Raw genomic sequence first — 26,046 nt, 5'->3', positions numbered from 1 at the left:
GCATCATGAATTAAGTGTTCACTTTGCACTTAAAGAATGGGTTTTGAAACGACGATAGCTATTGATTCTAGAGGATGCAAATTTAGATTATAAAAACAGAAGTAAGGCTAACAACCACAATAAACACAACTCAGATAATTTTACTTACCTGAAAGAGTGCATATTCTCAGATTCAGATTTGAATCTATATGCTATACTATAATCCCAGTTTATCAAATACTTGTGTATCTAAAAACTGCACCTTCACTGTCACCTACTGTTTATACTGAATTAATGTAGCAAACTGGCTTTGTATGTTCACCTGTTTAGATCATGGAAAACAGCCCCTTTTGACTAAATATCGTAAAACTGTTAACTCTTAACAGCAAATAAACAGCAAATCAGTAGGCAAAGTTCCCATCTATTTTCACTATGGGTAAATAGAAACCACACATTTCAACTTACTTTTGAAATGGACCTCAATAAGAAGGTACTTTACGGAAGATAAATTAATTGTTTAATTTACCACTAGCCTTAGAACAATATGACATTGAAGGCAAATGATTACTACAAATAACTTAACACAAGAGCTTTCTACTTTATTTACCTCACAATGTTACATTCTGTAGTTGTAAAAAGAAAGTCAGCTGTACCTTTTAGTTTTCCTGGGTTTGACAAGTTGGGTTAGCACTGAAGCCTGATCCAAAAGAGAAGCCTTTCCTCCAGATCACAAGAATTGTGCAACTCTATTATAGTATACTTATGTCTCTTCATTGGTCAATAATCCCCAGTTATTTAAATTCCTAAGAAGTCATTTGCTGAGGGCAATTGGAAAAAAGCTTTGGTGGGTGGGGTAGGCTTTAACCTACCTGTTGCTGTAAATTCATAATCAGTTTGAAAATTGATGGTAACCCGAGTGTGTAACTAGTGGATTCCAGAACACATCAAGGCAAAACTTGAGGGATGAAAAAGGGGAATGAAGCCTTGACAGTTTCACAAAGTTGAGATTTTGAAAGAAAGCATTTTATGAAGGAATCGACAAGGGAGAAAATTAATCATATGTAAATAGCCTCTCCCTAATGTACACAGTGCAAACTTACATTTGGGGAGAATCCAATAAGATAAGGAATTTTGTTTTTTTTTTAAATTGATGCTTATGATTATTTAAACTATTTGTTTGCTTCCCTCCTCATTTACTTACAATTTCCTTTTCTACTTTCATTTCTATGTCAGTGCATTCTATTGTGGAACTGTGCAGCTTCAGCTTGATAAATTAAAATGCTGCAATGAAAAATTCATGTGGTGAATCAATGGGCTTATCGGTGTGTTGTGTAGTTCCACTAATAAGAATTAGTGAAAAACAAACTGTTCTCATTTGTAAACTGAATTCAATAGTGGGCAGGGATGGCAAAAGAATGATTCATGACATTAAAAACAGACTGTACATAGTGACAGTAAACCAGGCCGCAGGAACACTTAGGCAAAGCAAACAGCACACCTTTTTAGGCAGCCAAGAGCTGAATCAGGCCGAAGATATACCTACATATTGTTTGGGATACAAGTCACAATGCTCCCACAGTTCAACAGGCTGCAAAACACTAAGCAATCTGGAAAACATTTAACTCTTAGCACTTGCAAGCTTAAACAAATATGGATACATATAACCAGGTTGGTTACTACTTAATCCGCTTTGGGCAGCTCTGTTTGCACTTTTATATGAAACAAATTAATTGTGGTGCTGAACTAAGGTTTCGCTCATAATTAAATTGAAACAAATAATTTAATTTTTAAAAATTTGTTTGGGTGATGTGGGCATTGCTGGCTCGACCACCATTTATTGTGGTGATCTGCCTTCTTGAACCACTGCAGTCCTTGGGGGGGTAGATAGACCCACAGTGCTGTTAGGGATGGAATTCCAGGATTTTGACCCAGTGACAGAGAAGGAATGGTGATACAGTTCCAAGTAAGAACGGTGTGTGGCTTGGAGGGGAACTTGCAGGTGGTGGTGTTCCCATGCATCTGCTGCCCCTGTTCTTCTAGGTGGTAGAGGTCGCAGGTTTGGAAGGTGCTGTCGAAGGAGCTGCAGTGCATCTTGTAGATGGTACACACTGCTTCCAGTGTGCGTCAGTGGTGGAGGGAGTGAATGTTGAAGGTGTTGGATGGGGTGCAAACCAAGTAGACTGCTTTGTTCTGGATGGTGTCAAGCTTCTTGAGTGTTGTTGGAGCTGCACCCATCCAGGCAAGTGGAGAGTATTCCATCACACTCCTGACTTGTGTATTGCAGATGGTGGATAGGCATTGGGGAGACAGGAGGTGAGTTACTCGCTGCAGAATTCCCAGCTTCTGACCTGCTCTTGTAGCCATAGCATTTATGTGGCTGATCCAGTTCAGTTTCTGGGCAGTGGTGACGCCCCCAGGATGTTGATAGTGGGGGATTCAGCGATGGTAATGCCACTGATGGTCAAGAGGAGATGGTTAGATTCTCCCTTGTTTGAGATGGTCATTGCCTGGCACTTATGCGGCACGAATGTTATTTGCCACTTATCGGCCCAAGCCTGGATGTTATCCAGGTTTTGCTGCATCTGAACATGGGCTGCTTCAGTATCTGAGGAGTCATGAATGGTGCTGAACATTGTGCAATTATCAGCGAACATCCCCACTTCTGACTTATGATGGAGGAAGGTCATTGATGGTAGCTGAAGATGGTTGGGCCTAGGATACTACTCTGAGGAACTCCTGCAGTGATGTCCTGGGACTGAGATGACTGACCTCCAACAGCCACAGCCATCTTCCTTTGTGCTAGGTATGACTCCAACCAGCAGAGAGTTTTCCCGTTATTCCCATGGACACCAGTTTTTCTAGGGCTCCTTAATGCCATACTCAGTCAAATGCTGCCTTGATATCAAGGGCAGTCACTCTCACCTCACCTCTGGAGTTCAGCTCCTTGGTCCATGTTTGGACCAAGGCTGTAATGAGGTCAGGAGCTGAGTGGCCCTGGCGGAACCCAAACTTAGCATCAGTGAGCAGGTTATTGCTGAGCAAGTGCCGCTTGATAGCACTGTCGACGACCCCTTCTATCACTTTGCTGATGATCGGGGGTAGACTGATAAGGTGGTAATTGGCCGGGTTGGATTTGTCCTGTTTTTTGTGCACAGGACATACCTGGGCAATTTTCCACATTGCTGGGTAGATGCCAGTGTTGTAGCTATACTGGAACAGCTTGGCTAGGGGTGTGGCTAGTTCTGGAGCACAAGTCTTCAGTACTATTGCTGGAATGTTCATAGAATCATAGAAAGTTTACGGCACAGAAAGAGGCCACTTGGCTGCTCCTGCTGTTTGGCATGCAAGTGATCCTGTATTGTAGCTTCACCGGGCTGACACCTCATTTTTAGGTACGTCTTGTGCTGCTCCTGGCAGAGCCCATAGCCTTTGCAGTATCCAGTGCCTTCAGCTATTTCTTGATATCACATGGAGTGAATCAGATTGGCTGAAGACTGGTGTCTGTGATGCTGGGGACCTCAGGAGGAGGTTGAGACAGATCATCCACTTGACACTTCTGGCTGAAGACGGGTGCAAATATTTCAGTCTTATTTTTTGCACTGATGTGCTGGGCTCCCCCATCATTGAGGGTGGGGATATTTGTGGAGCCTCCTCCTACTGTTAGTTGTTTTGATTGTCCACCACCATTAACAACTGGACGGGGCAGGACTGCAGAGCTTAGATCTGATCCGTTGGTTGTGGGATCGCTTAGCCCTGTCTATTGCATGCTGCTTCCGCTGTTTGGCATGCAGGTAGTCCAGTTTTGTAGCTTCACCAGGCCGACACCTCATTTTGAGGTATGCCCGGTGCTGCTCCTGGCATGTCCTCCTGCAATCTTCATTGAACCAGTGTTGGTCCCCCGGCTAGACAGTAATGGGTAGAGTGGGGGATATGCTGGGCTATGAGATTACAGATTGTGGTTGAATACAATTCTGCTGCTGCTGATGGCCCGCATCACCTCATGAATGCCCACTTTTGAGTTGCTAGATTTGTTTGAAATCTATCCCATTTAGCATGGTGGTAGTGCCACAGAACATGATGGTGAGTGCCCTCAGTGTGAAGACAGGACTTCGTCTCCAAAAGGACTGTGTGGTGGTCACTCCTACCAATACAGTCATAGACAGGCGCATCTGTGACAGGTAGATTGGTGAGGACGAGGTCAAGTAGGTTTTCCCCTCTTGTTGGTTCCCTCACCACCTGCAGCAGACCCAGTCTAGCAGCTATGTCCTTTAGGACTCAGCTAGCTTGGTCAGTAATGGTGCTACCGAGCCACTCTTGGTGATGGACATTGAAGTCCCCCACCCAGAGTACATTTTGTGCCCTTGCCATCCTCAATGCTTCTTCCAAGTGGTGTTCAACATGGAGAAGCACTCATTCAGCAGCCGAGGGTTGAGGGGGCGGGGGGTGTGGTGCGGTAGGTGGTAATTTGCGGATGTTTTCTTGCCCATGTTTGACCTGATGCCATGAAACTTCATGGGGCCTGAACTCAATGTTGAGGACTCCTAGGGCAATTCCTTCCTGACTGTATACCACTGTGCCACCACCTCTGGTGGGTCATACACACTGAGTACTTACTCAGGGATGGTGATGGTGGTATCTGGGATATTGTCTGTCAGGTATGATTCCGTGTGTATGACTATGTTAGACTGCTGCTTGACTAGTCCGTGGGACAGCTCTCCCAATTTTGGCACAAGCCCCCCAATGTTAGTAAGGAGGACTTTGCAGGGTCGGCAGGGCTGGGTTTGCCGTTGTCATTTCTGGTGCTTGGGTCGATGCCGGGTGGTCCGTCTGGTTTCATTCATTTTCTTAGATTTTTTAGCAGTTTGATACAACTGAGTGGTTTGCTAGGCCATTTCAGAGGGCATTTAAGAGTCAACCACATTGCTGTGGGTCTGAAGGCACATGTAGGCCAGACCAGGTAAGGATGGCAGATTTTCTTCCCTAAAGGACATTAGTGAATCAGTTGGGTTTTTACAACAATCAACAGTGATTTCATGATCACCAGTAGACTAGCTTTTTTAAATCCAGATTTTTATTAATTGAATTCAAGTTCCAGCATCTGCTGTGGTGGGATTCAAATCCATGTCCTCAGATCATTAGCCTGGGGCTCTAAGTTACTTGTTTAGTGACATTACCACTATGCCTCTGCCTCCTCATATTAATATTAGATAAATAACCCAACAGACACCACAGCAGAACATAAAACTGGGAATGGGGGAATGAGACTAATTGGATAGCTCGTTCAACAAACTAGCACAGGCACAATGGGCCAAATGGCCTCCTTTTGTGCAGTAAGATCCTATGACACAGTGTTCATTTTACTCTAACAACTTAATTCTATAACACTATACAGGATATATGTAATGAACCTGCAGCATACTAAGTATACACGGACCCATTCTAATTGTTGACAGATATTGGGCGGGCAGTGGGTGGAATGATGGTGCCACATACCCAATGCCCTCAGTAAAAGGCCCCAGACATGAATCAGTATTTACATGCAGTTTGCCAATCAGGAAATGTGGGAAATCAATGCTCCTCCCCAAAGCCGATCTGAAAGTCAAGACTTTCTTGGTCTTGGTCCTATAAAAATAATTTAGAAACTTACCTATGTTGTTTCTTGCAGATGGTCCCATTAAGGACCACTGGTTAGGCTGTCCTGCACCTAATATGGCCCACTGCCATCCATTAGTACCTGAAAATTGCTTTGGGGTCCTATGTACGTCATAGGACCCCGATATCCATGTCTTAATGAAGCACCTGCCAGTGTCAGCTGTGTGCTCTGACCACCCATTTCCAACACCAGCTCGAAATGGAGTCAAGCAGATCGGTGCAGTAAGTTTGGATCTGCAATTTTTCGAGTACTAACTCTCTGTTCACACCAGGCAGAGGCAGTGAAAAGTGGCCTCACATGTCCTTGCAAAAAATATTTCCCAACCCCTTTTTCTGTTCAAAAACAAAGAACATATATTGAAGTGTGTATCATGTTGCTTGCACAAGATATTGTTTTGCCAAAAATAAATACTGTTCTCCTTTCCCATTAAACAGAAGAGGCCACTAAATATTTTTTCACAAGGTGATGCTCCATGAGATATAGTAACTCTTCTAAATTGCTTATTAATTAACAATACTGGTAGCTAGTTCCAAAAACTGAGACATTCTATTATACTAGTGGCTATGGAATCACTTCATTCAACTCTAGTGCACTGTAGCTATGAATGGTTAAAAAAAAACTGATTGCTGTTGTCACAGAGCCCATTGAGTCCACTGAGATATCATAATGTATGAGGAAATTGAAGCTCTGTTAGGTGACTGATCAGCTGACTGATTATTCCAAGTTGCTGCTGGCTACTTCTCCTTGTAGGCTAACTTCTCACGTCCTTGAAGGTCAGATCTGTGTCTCATTTACAGAAGCAATAGTGATTGAATTTTGTGGGAGGAGCGAGGGAGTGCTCTGTAAGTTGTTTCTGTTGTTTCAGTATAATCAGGTTCACTTTCTACTTTTCAACATTATTTCACCGTTCAGTACCCTTTGTAAATCAAGCTGCACTTAAATAATACAAGTGTCAGCCTTGACTCAGTGTTGCACTCTCACCACAGAGTCAGTGGGTCATGGGTTAAAACCCCATTTCAGGATTTCAGCACATAATCTATGCTGACACATCAGTGCAGCACTGAGGCAGTCTTTTGGAAAAGACGTTAAACTGAGGCCCCAATTTCTCTCTCAGGTGGACATAAAATAGTACCATTCAAAGAAGAGCAGGGGTGTGCTCCTGGTGTCCTGGCCAACATTTATCCTTCAACCAACATCGCTAAAAATAGATGATCTGGCCATTTATTTTATTGCTGTTTGTGGGACCTTGCTGTGCATAAATTGGTTGCCACATTGTCTACATTACAACAGTGACTACACCTCAAAAGTAGTCCTTCATTGGTTGTAAAGCACTTTGGGATGTTCCGGGGCCATGAAAGATGCTATATACAAATGTCAGTCATTTCATTTATTAATTTCATCTCTCAAAATTGAAACTACTAAAAGCCAGAAACAACGCAAACACTACTGCTTGAGGAGAGTGCATAATTATTGCTTGAGGAGCGTGTATAAGAGAGTGTTATTCATTAAAAGCATCTGAACTATGATGAGAATGACATACAAACTGGAGACTGTGAATAGGAAGCATTTACAGGTATACCCTGGTATCTGTGTCACAAAAGGTAAAATATATGAGAGATTTAAAAAGATAATCACCTTTGAAATGTGATGAAAATATCAATGTTTATGTACCCTCTCCTCTCCCCTTTTTGCTCTCTCTCATAACGATGGTGATTCATGGTGAGGACTATCCCAGCAGCATGAACAATCTCCCAATAATGGAAGGAAAACCTTCAGTACCACATCCCATTCCTCTGGAGGAAACACATTTGTTTTTCTTGGACAATAGTGCACCTGCGCATATGACTCCAAGGGGGATACAGGATCCAACTGATAACTCCCACCACCAACTATTGTATCAGGAGGCCACTTTATGGATCTTGGAAAAAATCTGACCCTCTAATCTTTCAGTTCCAGGCTCCAACCCCAGTCTTGATGCCCCATGTGGGCCCCATTTCTTCTGGTTTCGGCAAAGTTCACCCCATGAACCTATGCCAATTGTATGCTGGGTTCCGACTGATGACCTGAGTGTGGAAACTCCTGATTTAGAAACATCCCAGCCCCTTAGGCCAATGACCTGGTAGGAGAAAGTGGAAGCAAAATACCGCAGATGCTGGAAATCTGAAATAAAAACAAAGTGCTGGAAATACTCGACAGGTCTGGCAACATCTGTGGAGAGTGAAACAGAGTTACCTTTTCAGGTCTGTGACCTTTCATCAGAACATCGAACTGAAATATTGGCCAGGATTTTCCCAGCATGGGGTGAGTTCTGATGTTGGGACCATATGCAGGTCCTGAGCCCATGCAGGCGGCTAGCGGGACCATGGTGTCAATCTTCCCGGCAGCAGCCAATTAAGGTCGGCGGGCTGGCTCTCCACGCTGCTGGCCCAATCAGAGGGCCAGAAGCTCTGCAGCCTCGGCAGCACCACCGAGAGAGGTTGCCACTGCTGAGGCTGCAAGAAGAACCAGAGGGTGCCTTCATTTTGAGGTGTCCTCACAGGGGAGGTAAAAAATTTGTTCCTGTGCCAGGGCCAGGCAGACAGGCCCCAGTGATTGGAGGGGAAACCTCTCCAGTGGTGGCGCCAGGGCCACGAGGGCAGCCGTTGCCAGTGGAAGCCCCCTCCCTGGGCCATGGAGCCTCCAGATGCGATGGCCTTCTCCGGGAAGCCGCTGGGAGGCAACCTTCATGCAGCCTCCCAACATGGTGGGGGGAGGGGGGAGCTGCTCCACTGGCGGCCCGAGAAACTGGCCTCCAATTGGCCCTTTAATTATTTATATTGGCCACCTGCCTCCGGTTCGTTGGGCAGCTGATGCCGCTACAGTTCCTGCCACTGGGAAACTGGCCCAGCAGTGGGACTGCATCAGGGACCCCTCCTGACGCGGCTCCCCTGCATCCTGGACCGCCACCCAGGGGCTAGTAAAATCCCAGCCATTAACTCTGTTTCTCTCTCCACAAATGCTGCCTGATCTGCTGATTATTTCCAGCAATTTCTGTTCTTATTTTAGATTTCCAGCAACTGCAGCAATTTGCTTTTGTACCTCTGAATGGGAACTCATTTCTCTTGTGCTAAAGCTGCTGGGCTGTGACAGTTGGAGGCAGTTATTTGAATATGTGCCCTCTGAATGGGAATCCAGTGTTCAATCACTGCTGCTGGTTGGCTGTCAAATGTATAACTGTTGCTAAATGAATCATTGTGCACCGGAATGAATCCAGAACACAAATCACTAAATCTATGAAGGTTTTTCATAAGTGCACAACAAACAACTGATGTCTCATGAAAAGAAGTTGATGCAAATTTTCACAAATGCAAATGAATTTAAAATCTAGAAACCCAAGGTGTCACAATTTACACATACGGTTGTCAAGGAAGCTTAGACTGCTGCCATCTTGGCTCTGAGGTCCAGTGTTGACATGGCTTCTGCACTCTGCTCTTGCACACAGCCTGTGGAGTGGTGAAGTGCAATCCCATGAAAATGGCATTGGCTTCATGAAAGAAACACCCGCTGTGCTGTCTTAGGGTGACAGCATGATTGTTCCCCCGCCATCCACTCAACAGCTCCCTTTTCAGTGCCACACTGTCAGCTGGACAAGACTGCAATGGCACACACCAAGATGCTGCAGTCTGCAGACAGGCTGTCAACGTCCCGAGCAACGTCAGGATCACCGACTTTGAGGTGCTCTTATATTAGTTGTTCTCTAGAAGCTCTTGCAGCTAGGGGACTAATGATCAATTTTGCTTCTCCTCCTCTTGCTCCTCTTCCTCTGCTTCTCTCTGCCCAAGTGGTGATAAGGGACGGTCCCTCTGGAAAGCAAAATTATGCAGCATGCAACGCACCACGATAAATTTGGAGACATGGTCAGGCTTGTATTGCAGAGCTCTTCCACAACACTCCAGCCAGTGGAACCATTATTTGGTTATGCTGATGGTCTGCACAATGAAATTGCTGGTGATAGCATGGTTTTCACTGTAAGCTGGGGAAGGCTGCATTGCAAACAAAGCCCATTGCTCTCTCGTTTTGCTTCACTTGGTCCATGGGGAAGGGGATGTAGGTGCTCCTCCTGGAGTAGAGAGCGCCGTTGACCTTGAAGTAGTGGTGAACAGCAAACTGCACAATGCCACTCCTGTCACCTGCTGCATCCTGGAATGACCTTGTGGTAAAATAGTTAAAGAACATGGTGATCATGACAGCCACAGGCAGTGGTGTTCATGCCTTGGCTTTTATATTGCTCCAAGGTCACGTTGAGGTATGAAAGATTTTGCCTGATGCAGCATTGTGGGCAATGTCTCTTGCACAGTGCCCTCCCATCTCCCTCTTCTACCAGTTTCTCTTGCTGACTGCTGTCTTCTTTGGTGCTCCCCTTCCACTACCAAAATGCAGCGCTATCAGATCACCCATGAGTGGCTATTTGCAAGGCAGACAGCCAGAAACAGATCAATTTCACAACCAATATAGGATTCTTATTTTAACATTATAATGAGCTTCCTTGTGCCCTGTATGTCTATGGAGGAGTCAAACCAATATGGGGGACAGTACACTTCTGTCATAAGACAAGCATGTGTGGGCTGCCCATATATTCGGTCCTTAGATGCCTGAAAAATGGGAGTGGGTAATCCAATATCTATGCCCTTTCTCCTTAGTTAATCAGGCACACCTGATTATTTTAAGAGCAGGGAGAACTCTCACAATACAAATACAATAAAATGCTTGCAAAAAGACCAGGGTTAACAGACATATAAGTATGGAAGCTTACCTCTCAATGCTTTAAGAATCAGACATATAAAAGGAGCTGATTAATTGTAACATTCTTGTTTTGTTCTGTCCATTGAAAGCTGATGACATTGGCATATAGCAAAGTACTGACCCTGACACAGTGACACACTGAGGAAGCTGGATGAATAACAATCGACAAAATCCATTACATATGAATCTTTCAGCAATTATTTTGACTGCGTAATTCAAGGGCACCATCTTTATGAATAAGCATTGGACAGATGTTTTTCACTTATTTCTGAACGTAATGACATAAATTATATTGAAATGGATTCTTATGTTACATACACATGACATCATGATGATGAACATAATACATGTCTGTTTCTCCCTTCTGCGAAAAAGCTCATCTTTATTTAAGATTCCTCTAGCCATTTTCCTTAAGTTACAAACCAGCAGTCACTTTTGAAACAATATTTAAAAGCTATAACAAGAGAAATAGAAAGAAAAAAGCATAATTATATTTGATTTTCTCCCTCCCTCTTCTGATGTTGCAGACTCCATGTGCATTAATAATCCTCCAGTTAATCACATATGTAGGTACTCTTCTTACGTGGGCCTTTGCAGGGAACATTAATGGGTATTTGCCCATAGGAACCATCACAGTGAAAATGGACATTTAAGGTGCTCTGTTGATTTTTTGCCTTCATGCTTTAAACCAGCACAAGGATTGACTCACCTCATGGATTCCTAACATATACATCTCACTTTTCCTTCCCATGAAACAGGTAATTTTAGATAGATGGACAAACACTTTTTCTTCAGATACAAATTGTTGTTCATTTTGCAGTCTGTTCTTCTGCCATTTTATATGCTGCTTTCCCCTCATCTTAGAACCTACTGGAGCACACACCGTTCTCTGTCCAAAACAACCTGTTCCTGAGTTGCTGGCATTTTCATGCCAGCTGGCTAGTTGTATTTGCGAAAGTACTGTGGGTCAACCCTCCAATTTCCCTATCCTCCCTCTGAAATCAGTGCCTCTGTTCTGCATATTGCTTTTCCTGGGTGACCTGACTGTACTGGAAAACTCCACTCATTGGGAAATTGTGAGCAAAGAGCCACAAGCAATCACCACTGCTGTTTTATTGTGCTGTAGCATCCATGGGGGCTTCTAAGAGCAACAGGGCTTAAACTAATTCCAAATATATCCATCTAATGATTATTTTCAAAACAAAGCCTAGCCACGAGGGCCCATTTCCCTCCCCCCAATGCTGGAAGATGCCTGCGTAGAAATACCTGACATACTGACTGCTAAAAGCTCCAGTGTAACCTAGTTCAACCTGGAGAATACAAGACTCCAAGCACTATGTAGCACTTTAAGACAGTGTAAACCTGGATCTTGCTGCTAGCTGTGCTGGATCCCTATCAGTTTTCAATAGCTAAACCAGGAAATATTAGAGTACCGCAAACCAATGAGAGATGTAAAGTTACAACTCAAATGGGCACTAAGCTAATTTGCTTTCTACTACTATTTGGCACTTCTTCACATACATACTTTTCATATCCCTTAAGGCTGCCCTTGTAATACACACACACTCACAACTAATGTGAGATTACATTGAATAACATAGAGCCTGCAGCTCTGTAGACAGCACAGAATGGAAAAAGCGTCAATGTAAGGATCAGCCATTTGAAATATCCTTAATTCGAAGTTTTAAACATTTCTCCAGTTTGCTCACTTTGTAATGAATATAATGGGGGCAAAATTGGATAGCTCCAAAAATCAGGCATGGGGAAGATGATGCACGATTAACCCACACCCATTCAAAGTAATACAGGCAGCATGCAAACTTCATGTTGCCTACTAATTATAATGATTGTGGCACGCAGTCCAGTGCTGAATGCACAGTTGAAAGGCAGCATGCCTCAACAAGGGGCTCAAATTTGTGCGAGGCTAGCACCACTTAAAACTAGCTTGCACTACTTAAAGCCAGCCTGCATGTCTTAAAGGTGAGGTGCATTCTGGCTGCAGCAGGGGCTGGAATTTTGCAAGAAGAGTTAAAGATCAGGAAGAACCTTGAAAAATGGTACAGCAGGCCAGAGAGCCTGCCTGAGGGTTCTCCAATGCAGTATTGGAGGCCTTGGTGCAGGAGGAGAGAGGCCCTCTTCCCTCAGGGGGCCAGAAACATACAAACATACAAATTAGGAGAAGGAGTAGGTCACTCACCCCCTCGAGCCTGCTCTGCCATTCAATAAGATCATGGTTATTATGATTGTAACCAAAACTCCACATTCCCGCCTACCCCCAATAACCTTTTACCCCCTTGCTTATCAAGAATCTATCTGCCTGAAAAATATTCAAAGACTCTGCTTCCACCGCCTTTTGAGGAAAAGAGTTTCAAAGACTCACGACCCTCTGAGAGAAAACATTTCTCCTCATCTCTGTCTTAAATGGGTGACCCCTTATTTTTATACAGCGACCCCTAGTTCTAGATTCTCCCACAAAAGGAAACATCCTTTCCACATCCACCCTGTCAAGACCCCTCAGGATCTTATATGTTTCAATCAACTCACCTCTTACTCTTCTAAACTCCAGTGGATACAAGCCTAGCCTCTCCAACCTTTCCTCATAAAACAACCTGCCCCTTCCAGTTATCAGTCTCTAGTAAACCTTCCCTGAATTGCTTCCAACGCATTTACAACCTTCCTTAAATAGGGAGACCAGTACTGTACATGATACCCCAGATGTGATCTCACCAATACCCTGTATAGCTGAAGCATAACCTCCCTACTTTTGTATTCAATTCCCTTCGCATTAAACAATAACATTCTATTAGCTTTCCGAATTACTTGCTGTACCTGCATCTGAACCTTTTGTGATTCATGCACCAGGACACCCAGATCCCTTTGCATCTCAGAGCTCTGCAATCTATCACCATTTAGATAATGCTTTTTTTTCTTCCTGCCAAAATGGACTATTTCACACTTTCCCACATTATACTTCATTTGCCAGATCTTTGCCCACTCACTTAACCGATCTATATCTCTTTGTCACCTCCTTATGTCCTCTTCACAATTTACTTTCCGACCCATCATCAGCAAATTTAGCAACCACACCTTCGGTCCCTTCATCCAAGTCATTTATATAAATTGTAAAAGGTTGAGGCCACAGCACTGATCCCTACGGCACACCACTCATCACATCTTGTCAACCAGAAAATGATCCATTTATGTCTACTCTCTGTTTCCTGTTAGCTAGCCAATTTTCTATCCATACCAGTATGTTACCCTCTACACCATGGGCTTTTATTTTGCACAATAACCTTCGATGTGGCACCTTATCAAATGCCTTCTGGAAATCTAAGTACAGTACAGCCACTGGTTCCCTTTATCCACAGCACATGTTACTTCTTCAAAGAGCTCCAATAAATTGGTTAAACATGATTTCTGTTTCACAAAACCATGTTGACTCTGCCTGATTACCTTGAATTTTTCTAAGTGCGCTGCTATAATGTCTTTAATAGATGCTTCTAACATTTTCCAGGCAGGTTTAAAGAAGGCAGTTGGAGCCGGTTGTCATTGCAATCAATGCCAGCAGTCTAGCCCCAAGAATCTTTATGCAGTGCCACAAATAGTTGAAAGACCTCAGATGAGTGACTGCATCCTCACATGCTATATTATACAAACTGCACCATTAGCCTCACACACTGCTCCATTCACCTCCCCACCTTCGCTTGCCTGCCAACAATATCTATTAACCATGACTTGTTTTTTTCATTCATGTGATGTGGGCATTGCTGGCAAGGCCAGCATTTATTGCCTATCCCTAATTGCCCTTGAGAGGGTAGTGGTGAGCTGCCTTCTTGAACCACTGCTGTCCATCTGGTGTAGGTAGATTCCACAGTCCTGTTAGGGAGGGAGTTGCAGGTTTTTGACCCAGCGACAGCGAAGAAACAGCGATATAGGTTCAAGTCAGGATGGTGCGTGAATTGGAGGGGAAACTGCAGCTGGTGGTGTTCCCATGTGCCTGCTGCCCTTGTCCTTTTTGGAAGGTGCTGTCGAAGGAGGCTTGGTGAGTTGCTGCAAATCTCACATTCATAGCCTCACCTCACCCTCACACGCTTAGCTCTGCTGTAAGCCTCACACTCATATCTCACAGCTTGCACATGCTGCCAACTATTCAACCATGACAGCCACATCACCACACTCACTAACACACTTCCCTTTCCCTTGCAGGACAAGGTGGCACGTAATCGGAGGCAGCAGTACCAAACCGGGGCGGGGGCCAGGCACGGACAGCTGCATGTCCTTGCCCTCATGGAGGAGATGATGCCAGCTATCTTTGAAGCGGTTGTCATTGAGGTCGTGGCCAGCAGATGACAGTATGTTTTTGCCTAATCCACCTTCTCACAACCCACTTCCCCCTCATGCTCAATCTGTTATGTTTTATAATCTGTAGATGGTGTAAACATGCCCCCCTCCCCCTCCCCTCACAACCCTGCCTTTATGCTTTTAAATACCAAACAACTGCTCTCTGGCCAAGCAATGGGGAGGGAAGCTGAAGTCCTCAAGGAAGATGAAAATGAAGAAGAAACACTGTCACTCCATCTGACAGCTGCAGCCACCAGCTCAGATACTGGTGCTGCACATACTTAAAAGTGCAGTATAGAGGTGGCACATCTGCGTGTGCTGAGTCACTGGACATAAGTGGGCATTCCACACGGAGAAACTTGGTGCATTGGCTGGCCTTCCAGAAAGCCTGCTGTCATTGTCAAGGAACATGGAGCAGTCCAGCTCCAACATGGCACTCCATGGGAGTGGTGGCCAGCTCCATGAGATCACTTGTGGATCTGACCATGATGCAACCCTGATGGTCAACATCTCAGCTTCCATTGCAACACAAGCAGAAGTCACATAACAGCTGAATGATGCAGTGGAAGCTCAGGTGGAGGTCACGAAATCTCAGCTTGTTGCCATGCAGGCTCAGACAGCTGCCATCATGGCTGTCAATACCAGTGCTCAAAGGGGTTTACAGGTTGTCACAGCAGTCCAGCAATCTGCCCTTCAGCAGAATTACTCGGATTAGTGATGCACCTCCCTGGGGAAGGGGCAGTGGCTCTCTGTAACCTGAATCTGCTGTCATCGCTCAGGATGACGGCAATCATGCTCCCACTGTTGAAACTCAGCCACGTCCCTTGATGTAGCCTGTCAGCCAGCTGGATTTCTGCTGCCATTCCATGGTGGTGCAGTTTGAAACCAAACTTGCTAGGCCCAGAGCCTCTCAAGACTGCCCTACAAGGCCACCAATAATGCTTCAGTCACTGGGGTGCCACTATGTAGCAGCAATAGGACATGCAAAGGCACAAGAAGACAGGCACTAAAGGAATGCACAAGGGTGATTAGTTGACTCTAGTATGCAACACTGCATGATTTCATTTATAAATTTGATTTGGAATGTTTATTTTGTGAAAGGAACATAGGAACAGGAGTAGGCCATTTAGACCCTCAAGCCTGTTCCGCCATTTCATTCCTGAATAATCTGACTCTAATTTTTAAACTAGACCTAGACACTCCAACCAGCAGAAATAGGTTCTCCTTATCTGCCCCATCTGTTCTTCATAGTACCTTGAAAACTTTGATCAAATCATCAGCAACGTCATCAGCAACATCATCAGCGGGTAGCCCTTGTCACCCAAAAGCCAATTTTGGGTTTGCTGTGGTGGTTCAAATGCAGATGGCACAGTTGATTGCCACAGAATGAAGGCATCATGACTGCAGCCAGATACTGGGCATTGGCCTGAATGATTCACTGCATAACGTCACACACCAGCTGGACATTGATTGACTGAAAACCCTTCCAGTTCCAGCACAGGGCAGAGTTGACATGAGGGGCTGGATTTTAAAGCCCCTCTGCCACCAGGAACATTGGTGGGGGGGTGGAGCAGTGAAGATCGGTGCAGTGCAGGCAAGCCCCGTGCCAATCTTGGCGGTAGGCCTCATGGCAGCTGCCCCGCCACTCTGCAACAGGACCCCCATTTCAATATGTAAACTAATTTACATACCTGATTTAAAGAGGGTCCTGTCGTCTCCTAAATCGCTGCACTGATCTTCATTCGGGTGGCTGACTATGCCACGCCTTCAAATCCCTGTTCGGGGAAACATGGCGCGACACCTGTGGGAAGGTGGAAGAGGATGTTTTTCTCTGCGCAGGAGGTGGGGAGCGAGGTTAAAACAATGCGGATTGGTCGGGGGGGGGAGGTGATGGGAAGGGGTAAAAGGTAAAATTGCAAAACTTTGGACGGAGGAAAGGGCAAATTCTCAGTATTTGAATTCTGAGGGGGAAAAGGGCATGAATGGCTGGAAATGTCATTGTGGGGGGAGGGGGGGTGAAGTGGGGAGGGGTGGGGGGTTGCAAAATGCATTTAAAATCATGCAATTCTATTTTGTTGCAATGTAACTTACCTGGCCCTTTAATTTTTAAATGTCCATTAAGGACTGTAAGCTCTGTAAAAATGGTGCCGGTGGCCTGTGACGGCTCATCCGCCCCCTCCATGTTATCACAGGGTGTGGGCGCCGCGGCCATGCTAATGAGCCGCTGCGTTTGAAATTGCAGTGGCTCCGTGAAGCGGAGCCTGTGCGGGCGGGCCGGATCTTTTTACGTCCGCCGCCTACTTTGGCAACCTGCACTATGGGAAGGCCTGAAATCCTAGCGAAGCTACATCCTCGCTCTGCCTGCTTATCTCTGGCAAGACAGAATGAAATGTAGTGAGCTCTCTTTTAATAGAAATTCTCAGTTACCTTCCTTATGCAGCAGTGGATGGCGAACTGCAAGATGTAACAAATATCTCCAGCTCCGACTTGGAAGGAGCCAGGAACATAAACGTTCATCACCACGATCACCTTCATAGCCACTGGCAATGCGGTCCTTGCCTTGCTCTGAGGCTGCAGTTGTGACTGCAGCAGATGGCGGATTTCAGTGAGGATGTCATTACTGAAGTGCAGACATTGCACACATTGTTCCTTATTGAGATTTAAGTAGGGGATTTGCTCCCTGGACATCCTGGGCAGATATGGCCACCTGTTGAGAGCATTTCTCCCTCTCCTCCTCCTCCCTCTTCCAGCAGCTTATCCTGCTTTGTGTTGCCTTTGTTCATTCTCCCAGTTAGGCTGTATTCCAAGGGGAATGCCTAGTATGGCACCCATGTCTGGGAGCAGTTAGCTTATGCAGAAGCTTTGAAGTCAGCAAAAACTCCTTCAACACCTGCCACACCACTCGCTGTAGACTTTTGCAACTTGAAGCAACTATAGAAAGCACCAAACATTTTTAGAATTGTAGCAACAACCAAAAGAAATCAACAACCAAATAACCTGTAAGTAGTTGATGATCTCTTTAAATAGTGCTGCTGGGGGTCCTTGCTGCTGCTGAATGCATTTCAGCTGTATCAGGTTAGGAGAGGGTGTTAGCTGGAGTGTTGTACTCCAAAATGCCACCACTGGTGACAAATTAGTGTTGCATGCTGATTGATGTTATGATCTGCCTGCTGTGAATATTTCTGCCAGACATTCACTGCGTGCCGCTAATGCCTGCACCAATATGGTGTCTGCCTCAATTTGTCCCACAATTCTGCAAGCGTGCACCATGGACACCATTTTGGAACTCTAAGGGCACACATTGCACCCAAAAGACACTAACGAGCTCAATTTCTTGCCCCTAGTCTTTATCTGGGTAATAGTGTATAATAAAGTAGGCTGCCACAGAAAGCTCAGTTAACTTGCTGTGAACCAGCTTGCAGAACTACAGGGATAGAGCGGAGGAATGGGACTGACTGGACTGCTCTACAGAGCGAGACGGCGTGGACCTGATGAGCCAAATGGCCTCCTTCTGTATCATAATGACTTTATGACTCTAACCACCTTGGTAGATCTCACCTCACTTTCAGATTCAATATACTGAACTTTGAAGAGCTGTATTGCCATGGGTGCTGATCCTGCGATCCCATTCTCCAAACAAGTAGTGGCATTTGCAGGGAGCACACTGAGAAATTTCAAGGGCAAAGCCCATACTTTCATCTTTTGAATGGTAGAATAATTTGCAGGCTGTACTGCCCTGATTTCATACACTCGTGGTGAATGATGCTGCCTGCTTGAAGCATGGGATCAGGCCTATTAAATCTTGTCAGCTAACTCAAAAAAGAAAAATATTAAAGAGGTACTGTCCTCATCAAAAGTATTTGGAAAGTCTGTCTTGAGTTGGGGGAGAGACAATAATATGTTTCAATGCCTTTCATATAACTACGCTGTAAACGCAGAGATATAAAACTGACAAAGTTTTCATGAAGATAGTGCCTCTGTAAAAATTCTCTGTCTCCTATTTGCGATATCGCAGCTCATAATTGCTAATTTGAGAAGTCCAGAGGATGGGAGATCCAAATGTGAGAGACTTCATAAGTTATGGCTTTTTAAGCAGCCAAGTGGGTGTTGAAATACACTGTAGCCAAAAAGTGTCCTGGCATGTGAATGTTTTAGATTGCTATTCTCTTACCAAATTGCCACCTTGTTCTTGTAGGTTACATTAGCTACTATATTTTTGTTTATTGAGAAATCAGATGAAGAGTCTAGGTCCATAGTTCAAAAGAATGAACAAGAAAATGAGATAATCAAGATGCAGTGATAAGATAGCAAGAGGAATGACAAACTGATGGTGGTAGACAGTACTACAGCAGAGAAACCAGCCATTTGATCCATCATGTCGATGCTAGTTCTTCAGCTTAATCTGTGCATTCCCTGTCTTTCTCCATATATAGAATCATAGAATTCACAGCATAATAGAGGCTAAATGGACTAGAGGAGAAGAAAGTGCAATTGGTCTTGATTTCAACAGAATGAGAATACAGGGAGCAGGTACAGGTTTGCAGCTTAGAATACAGGAATCATGAACACTAATAGACGCACGGATAAAATAAGGAGAAATATTAGACGGATCAGATACTACAGGTAAAAGAGAGATTGCCTGCAAGATGACCAGCTTTTTCTTGTATCCAGAATTGTGACAATGGTGTTGAAATTGCCTTCCCATGGATGGGAGTAGCATTAAACTTGTGATCAGATTTGAGAATTGTAAAGATTTCTGAATTGTTGAGGGAAAATTTGAGTTTGATAAGTTAAAGTTTGATACTTTAACAATGAGGAGATGTACAAGTTCCAATTAACAACAGAGGAGATAATGAGATCAAGAACGTCAATAGACAAAGAAGGAGTAGGGATGAAGTCATCAGAAGGGGTTCTGGGGAGAAATCAAGGTAGTTTAATTAGCTTTGGCTTGCCTTAGCAAGGGGCCAACACAGGCATAATGACTTGTAAACTTCTATGATTCTGTGGTAAATGGGAGATGCTAATTAGACTTGAGAGACACATCAAGAAACTGTGGAAAGGGGTCATTGATATCAATAAGGAATGGAGTGGGAAAGAGCTTGGAGGGCCCTTGGGTTAATGGGAAAAGAGTTAGACATTCAGCCAATAACAACAGCTAAAAAGATTATAAAGGGAACTGATGACCATAATCATAGCTTTGGTGGGAGGCCGTACCTCTTAACAGGGCACAGTGCTGGACCCTGACAAAGGATTTGGACATGTCCAAGGAAGTGACTGATGATTAACCAAAACATTCAACAGTTCCACAGATGCATAACAGGGTCACCAGTGGAATGACTAGGTGGAATTGATTAGGTCAGGAATTTCAAGGTGAGAGGAAAAGTGTAATCACTCCCAGTGCCAGTCACATTAATAAACATGCAGACATGGAAGCTTTCAACTCAATTTGCATCTTTAAATGACGTTTTAAAAAATCAGATTTTCTCATACTTAATGCCTATTTTCTGTTCAGAATATCAGTGTATACTTGTTATTGCAGGTAGTGATTAATGTCATCAAAATGAGAAGCAAAGTAAAAGGACCAGAAAACAAGCTTTCTCTCCCTTTTTAAAAAAAATAAATGACGTGTTTAACAATACACAAAAATTGCTGTGGGAACTTTGTTGGTAAACCACTGATATAATTTGTTTTAATCTCTTGAACTAATGATATAAATTACTTGATATACTTTTCCTTCAGCTTTTCTGAATGTTGTTGAGGTATCCCCATCCCTGCACAGTAATCACTCATTCCCACAGTCCTACTCAGAGTGCAAAGTAATACATATTCTTTTTATTTAGCAGTAGTTATGGTAGATTACACAGATACTGTGGAGAGAGGCACATGGTTGTATCTCATTTGATGGGTGGCTAACATTTGTAAACAACATGAGATGTACAGTTGGTGCAGGTTCTGTTACTAAATTGCAGTCCTTATTTAAAGAAGATGCTTTTCATAACTTTTTACATAAAATTGTAAAGGCCATGACAATTCAAAAGAGTAGCACATGCAGGCCAGTCATTAAAGACTTTAAAAAACTTAAACAACAGTTCTGCCACAATTTTAAATGTATTTAAACTATTACAATTGTACACTGCACCATTTGGGAAAGAGAGATTTTTCGTTAAAATGGGCAGTGAAATTGTGAAAGGAAGAAGAATAGCAAAAATTACATCAGCAGGAAGAAGGGATTTATGTAGGAGTAATCAGGCAGTGGAAACACTATGGCAGAGTTAAAAACAGCAAAGGATGTGAGACCCGACTGGTGCTGCTTATCTCCATCCCTATTCTGGGTCAGGTCATATGAATTGTACTACAGTGAGCACTGCAAACAGTACAGTGCCAGCTGCTGTGATCTCAATCTGGTGACCAAATTCAAAATGACAGCCAAGGTAGCGGATGGGGCAGTGGTGATAAGGAGCATATTCTCCCAATAACCTATTTGATGGAACTGAAGAAGAAAGTTTATATGTGGGTTGTGGGCACTCTTGCACAAAAATTATAGATAATTTACCATTGCAAACTAATTCTTCTCACTTTTACTGCCTATCAAAAGATAATAAAAGAATAGCCGGAGGTTTCATTTCCAGCAGTTCCAGCAGTGAGTGATGTGAGTTGACAAATCCATCTGGATTACACATAGTCCTTCAAGAAATGAGCAACTAGCATGGGCTGAGCTGCTTCCTATAAAGAGTGAACAGTCTGAATCAGCCTTGCTCCTTTTCAGGGCACTCAGATTGCACTGAGTTTGTTCCAATGGGACTAGTTGTTTCATGTGCACATCTTCATCTTTTGATCCAAGTTTTTGGCATTTCAATAGTGACACTGCTTTCACCAGAAGACTGCCTGACAGTGACTTTCATTTTTTCCCCCATTAGTTGTTGTGCTGTGAGATAATAATAATCTTGGAGAAAATACACTGAAGTAGAAATGCAGTATTCCATCTTCAGGTGAGAAAAAAAATCAAACTAATCCATTATATCCAGCTATGGTATTATATACACTTATTACGTTATATACGCTGGAGAGAATACATGCAAAAGGGTAATTACTGGGAAAAACAAAACTTGTATAATGTATCACATTATGACTTTAGTTAATTGTAAAGTGAACTATTGAAATAACTTTTATGCTAAAAATAAATATTTATGCTACTTAAAAGACAAAACTAAAGGGGGCAAAACTGGACAGCCCCCAAAACAGGGACAGGAGGCCCTCCAGACATATGTGAGCAAGTATTAGGAACAAACAGACATGGAGGTCATGTGCAGCACCATAGACCTGGATGCAGTGTTGGAAGAAGTTTAATGACTTCACACAAGTGGTGAAGGTTAGTGAATGCATCTTCAAATGCCATATCTTATCAACTCCATCACTAGCCTAAGCCATTGCTCAATTCACCCCACCCTCATCACTCACATGCCAACAACTTCCACCATATCAATCAGAACTCATACCTAACATTCATATGCTTCACCACACCCTCAAACACCTAGCACTTTGCAAGCCTCATGCCCATATCTCACAGCTTGCACACACTGCCAGCTATTCAACTATGGCAGCCACATCACCCAAACAGATTGCATGATACTCACTGACACACTGCCCTCTCTCTTGCAGGACAAGGTGGTGCATAACTGAAGGCAGCAGAAACTAACTAGAGGGGAAGAAGCACACCTGCACGTTCTAACCCCCATAGAGGAGATGGTTCTAACCATTATTGGAAGGGCCATTGTTGAGGCTGTGGCTAGGAGCAGGGCTGAATCCATTGAATATGATGGTATGCTCATATCTAATCCTCCTTCTCACATCCCACTTCCCCTTCATTCTCTTCTGACTTTCAAGCTGCAGAAGGTGGTGTAAGCTTGCACTTCATACTTTCCCCTCATCACAACCTTACTCTTGTTCCTTTTTCCTTTCAGATACCCAAGAACTGCAACCTGGTCATGCAGTGGAGGAAGAAGACAATGATGATGAAGACATAATGTCACTCAATTTCACACTTGCAGCCACTAGCTCAGATACTGACACTGTGCATATCTTAGAAGTTAGCATAGAGGCAAGATCTGCACGTGATGAGACACTAGCCGCTACAGCTAGGCCAGGGGACAAGGATAGCGTGGGTGTCAATTCGCTGGAGGACGAGATTGCATACGAGTTCTGTTGCAGAGGACTCGGTTGAGGACTTTGATGGGCTAGGCTACAGAAGAATGCTGATGGGTGTAGACACCAAAATGCTTGGTGCATTGGGAAGCCTGTGCTCAATGTCATGGAGAAGTCCAACACCAACTTGACACAGGGTTTTGTGCGCCGTTTTGGGCCATCCTTTCCAGCATGGAACTGGTGGTCAACTCGATCAACACAGCTGTGGACCCAACCACGATGCAGCATCTGACAGCCGATGTCTCAGCTTTCATTGCAGCACAAGTGGTTTCCATCAAAAGATTGAGTGCTGTATTGGAAGCTCAGACTGATACCATGTCAATTAATAATTTTGTAGTGAAGGACATCTAGGCAAGAGTGACCATAATATGATAGAATTTTATATTGAGTTTGATAGTGATTTAGTTAAGACTGAAACTGGGGTCTTAATTCTAAACAAAACAAACCACATTGGTATGAGGGGCGAGTAGGCTAAGGTAGATTTGGGAAACTACATTAAAAAAATATGATGGTAGACAAGCAATTAAAGAATTAACACATAATTTGCAATAAATATACATTTCTTGAAGGCACAAAACCCCCACAGAAAACGCAGTCCAACCAAGACTAACAAGAGGAGTTAAAGATAGTATTAGATCAAAGGAAGAGGCTTATGACGTTGTCAAAATAGTAGTAAGCCTGAGGGTTGGGTCGATTTTAGAATTCAGCAAGGAGGACCAAGAAATTGATAAGGAAAAAGAAAAGAGAATATGAGAGTAGACTAGCAAGAGACATAAAAACAGATTGTAAACATTTCTATACCAAACAGGCAAACACTTCATTTAAGTGTCAATTTGAGGGGTCCATCAATTCTACAATTTCCCACCATCCTGGAACATCAAACATTAACCATACCCATATGGCATAGCCATTTACAGTTTCCAGGCAGCAGTAAATACCCTTAAGGTCATGGAAAGGACACAATAACATTAAGGTAAGTGTATTTCAGCCATTTTTAATGCTTTTCATTAGGGCAGTTAAGTGCTCATGATTCTTTGTGCTAATTTCTGTGAATTATCTTTTTCCCAGCAATGCTACTAACACCAAAGAGTTTTCCAGCAGGAATTTTGCTATCTGACATGTTTAGCAGGATGTACGTGGAGGTGCAAGGCAATTAGGGCTGCACAAGACCTGCTCAGTGTTCACCTGCTGGTAACCACATACCAGCATCTCCTGACAGAAGTCAATACAGCTTGGTTAGTGCAGGTGAAAACTCCACTTCCCAAAGGAAGCTTGGGCTTTAGATCTGACGGTGCCACTAAGATCTGCGAATGCCCGATTGATCATAATGTTGGACGTTTCCTCAGAAGCATGCCATTTAAACCAACAACAATTTACATTCAAAAGCCAGCTCATCCAAATTGGTCATGCCAACAAGATGCCACTAATCATTGCTACATGCCCTGGTGCACCAACCAGGCAATGGCCACAGTCTTACTGTTTGTGTCAGCAGTGATCCAGATGTAGAGCTGCACTACCTGCTACAGGATTTCTGCAGCTTTCATGCAGGCACATCCAGTGACGGCTATGTTTAGCTGTAGTCTGAAACTTAGTTCCATCTCCTTGCAGGAATACTACAATGCTGACATTTGGGTACGGTACCATGGAGAAGGCAACCATTTCTTGTAGCACCACCATATCAGAGCCACTAAACAGGGAGTCAGGTGCTAGGAGGCCCGATCACTTCACTGCAGACTCATGCTTGTCTTTCCCTTCATTTTTCATGATTTCTTCTTAGTCCTTTGCCCCATTAGCCTTGGCAAAGGCTGAGAACAGATTGAGTTGCCTGGTGAGGCACTCCAAAGGCTTTCAGTTTTCATCACTCTATTAAGATATTTGCTTTAATTTTATCAATTCCTTTAAATTTTATTTGCAAAGAATTTTCTGTTCCCACCACTGATCAAATCTGCATCTGAAAATATACTAATGAGCTGACTCCAGAAAACTGAGAGCTAAACATCACACTTACGTCAATTGATATCTTTATTACTTATTCTTTTAAAAAACTGTATCCAGCTTTGGGCAACACACCTCAGGAAAGTTACATTGGCCTTGGAGGGAGTACAGAGCAGTTTCAGCAGAATTATATTAAGGTTTAAAGATTTAAATTATGAGGATAGATTTCATAAACTTGCTTTGTATTTCTTTGAATTTAGAGGGTAGAGGGGTGATCTAACTGAAGTGTCTAAAATGATAAAAGGATTTGAAAGGGTAGATACAGACAAGTTATTTCCCATGTTAGAGAACTCCAAAACAAGAGGACATAATCTGAAAATTAGAGATTGGCCATTTAGGAGTGAAATCAGGAAGCACTTTACACACAAAGATTAGCAGAAATCTGGAGCGCTCTCACCCAAAAGACTGGATGCTGAGTCAAAATTTTCAAGGATGAGATCAACCGATTTTCTTTTAGGTTATTGTGTTGCTGGCAATGAATCTCATTTATTGATTACCATTTAAACATGTCATTGAGGGGCCCACTTAAGGCTATTATATCAAGTATGCCAGATGGCTGTACATGGGAGGATTTCTGGAGAGCCTAGCATCCTGCTAGTCTTGCTGATAAAAATTACCTCATAGTGGGGGCAGTGGCAGGAGGGCGGGGAGGAGGGGGGGGGCGGTGGGGGAGGAACAGACAGTGGAGGTGGAACATTGTTGCACATCTGCATCTAGTTATGAACTTTACCCTAATTTGCACATCTGCCTCTGGAGTATGACATCTGAATAATGTCTGCATGCAGCATTTTTAGTATATTGTGTAATGGTACAGAGAAGCTTAACAGCACTGTTGGAGTTAATAATCCAACATTGGATAAATAAAGCAAAAGAGCAGAGATCTAAAAGAATAGCTAACTAGGCATGCAATGGATCCCATTCGATGGTGAGTCAGTTTGAACTAAGAAGTAGTTTATTTTTCAGGGGAGGTTGTTAGTTGCAAAGCTTTGAAAGAGCAAGCTAACAATCAGTGCAAGACTGCAGTATCGAGTGATGAAATTAAGGACAGCAGCTTAAAATATGAATTAATCATCTTTTTTAAACAATCAACAAAT

At 43.6% G+C, this 26,046-nt stretch overlaps 1 protein-coding gene across 10 annotated transcripts in view; it reads right to left on the bottom strand.

Moving 5' to 3' along the window:
* The window catches only part of rbm47 (RNA binding motif protein 47), a 313,372-nt gene that overhangs the window by 54,431 nt on the left and 232,895 nt on the right, over positions 1 to 26,046 (bottom strand). For 2 of the 10 annotated variants that reach the window (XM_068036393.1, XM_068036464.1), the window contains exon 1: positions 633 to 716. The exons of 4 other annotated variants lie outside the window; for them this stretch is intronic. The gene's annotated coding sequence lies outside the window, so the exon portion shown is untranslated. Of the gene's footprint in view, positions 1 to 586; positions 737 to 26,046 lie in introns of those variants that run through there. 4 more of the 10 variants (XM_068036415.1, XM_068036399.1, XM_068036455.1 and 1 more) reach the window with 4 other exon arrangements.

The sequence above is a fragment of the Heterodontus francisci genome, chromosome 1, assembly GCF_036365525.1.
Source record: "Heterodontus francisci isolate sHetFra1 chromosome 1, sHetFra1.hap1, whole genome shotgun sequence".
Classification (NCBI taxonomy): Eukaryota; Metazoa; Chordata; class Chondrichthyes; order Heterodontiformes; family Heterodontidae; genus Heterodontus; species Heterodontus francisci.
This window is presented reverse-complemented; position numbering and strand designations above follow the sequence as displayed.